A 2,058-nucleotide genomic window follows, 5' to 3' on the forward strand; every position below is an offset into this window, starting at 1 on the left:
AAGCTATCGTGCTTGGTGATGTACAGAATCAGCTCAAGAAGAAGGAGACCTTCGGTGACATGGATTGACATAGTGATCACAGCAGCTGGCTCAGAGATAGCAGGGACCGCGGGGATGGTGCAGGAAGAGCAACATTTCATTCTGTTAGACACCAACTTGCTCTGAGTCAGAATGACTCGATGGCATGTAACAAGCACACGCACCCCCTGACACACATTATTGTGATTTGGGGGAACTTTCTGAGTGTTAGCTGCAAGCATGCTGATCTTCCATTGTCCAAAACTGGATTGGACATCTCCTAAGAGCAAACACATTCTTTTACACAGCTGCAGCCTAATGATCAAACTCAGGAAATTCAACAACGATATGATCTAGTTATCTAACACATAGTCCCTATCCACATTTTATCACTTGACTGGGTGATTAAAAAACAACGGGGTGATTAGAAAACAACAACAACAACTTTTTAGAAATTGATTTCAATTTATATAAAATTGCAGGAATAGAGTTCAGAGTACCTGGATTCTGCTCACCTGGATTCCACAGTGGTTCACCGTTCTGTACCATTTGAGAGTAAGTTGCAGACACAATCCTAGTTACCTCTCAATACTTCAGGCAGTGCTTTCTAAGCCCAAGAGGACCACTCTACAAAACTACCGAATACTGTCAAAGTCAGGGGAGTACCTTTTGTTCAGGGTGACCATCGATGCCCAGCCCCTGATCACATTTCATCAATAGCCTCAACAATGTTCTCCATATAGTCCCAATGTTATTTAGTATGTGCATTACCTCAGGGAATGAATTCAGAGCCGCACATTGCATTTATTTATTCTGTTACAAAACAAACAAGCAACCTTTGTTATTGTGATTGGAAGGAAGGTTTACAGAGCGACGTGGGTTTCCATTCAACAGTTCATGCACATTCGGTTTCATGACAGTGGCTGCAGCCCCCTCAATGCACAGCACACTTCCCACTTCCGCCCTGGGCTTCCATTTCCAATCACCCTTCTTGTCTCTTCCTTCCGGTCTTCCGAGTTTTATACCTGGGAAGACGGTGCCCCTTTGACCTGGTGTGCTTGCTTGTTTCAAGGAGTGTGGACCTCCCTGGTGTGAGTGTTCACCTGATAGTCCTGTGTGTATATTGTTTGGCTGAAAATGGAGCCACAGGGGTGAGATGGTTTCCAGGCTTGAAGGGTGACTGAGCACTGTCGTCTCAGGGACAAACACGGGACACGTCTCTAACTGGGTGCCATCCTTTTGCAGGAGCCGTGCTAGTCTCCTCTATATTGGCCCAGTTTTAAAGTCTGTGCGGTCTAAGTGAGGCTCATCCGTTGTGGGCATTCGGTGGTTAGAGCTCTAGGGTCTTCCTGTCTGGGACACTTCCTCTGGCTTTTCTTATCCCTTGGGGCCTGATGCTTTTGAAGAGGGCCTGCCAGATATTTTGGAGCACCCTCCCAGCTTTGGAGTTGTCTGATGTTGCTTCATGATGTTTGCGTTTTGGCAGAAATATGCACGCGATGGTTGGGGCTCCCCCGCAGGCAGGACTGGGGGGCTTTCTTGACTGCTGAGAGGGAGCCACGAGAACGGAAACAATGAGCATGTTGACATAATGCGAAGCATGTAACCAACACCGCTGAACAAGGTGTGCAGACATTGAGGCATGGAAGCTGTTTTGCTGTGTAATCTTCCAATGCAAAGACAATAAAATATTGTTTAAGAAAAGTAATCACTTCGCAGGCTCCAATTGTGCTGAGGTTGAGAAGCCCTGGTCTGTGCTTTAGTAACACCTCTAGAGCTGCCGTGCCTCCAGCAAGGTGCATAGTGTGACAGTTATCCAAGAGATTCAGGTTTAGTCAACTACAGGGACATGGGGGCTAGGAGGACAGTGGACAGAGAGAAGGCTCTCAAGGATGGAGGCATGAAACTTGAACTTAGACAAAGAAAATCTATAGAAAAAGCCAACACGATTAATTATCTAAATACAATTACGGTTAGCCATAATCTAAATACAGTTATGGTTCTATGATGTGGTCCTACTCAATACTTGCCCTCATGTAG

General features: G+C 45.9%; 1 non-coding gene across 1 annotated transcript; it reads right to left on the reverse strand.

Annotated features, from left to right (window-relative positions):
• Window positions 1–1,219: 1,219 nt before the first annotated feature.
• Window positions 1,220–1,326, reverse strand: LOC115869523. Its single transcript, XR_004046231.1, has one exon. It is a non-coding gene; the product is annotated as a U6 spliceosomal RNA (small nuclear RNA).
• Window positions 1,327–2,058: the final 732 nt, after the last annotated feature.

This window comes from Echinops telfairi, unplaced genomic scaffold (genome assembly GCF_000313985.2).
Source record: "Echinops telfairi isolate 266 unplaced genomic scaffold, ASM31398v2 ScPeMD7_30;HRSCAF=105, whole genome shotgun sequence".
NCBI lineage: Eukaryota > Metazoa > Chordata > Mammalia > Afrosoricida > Tenrecidae > Echinops > Echinops telfairi.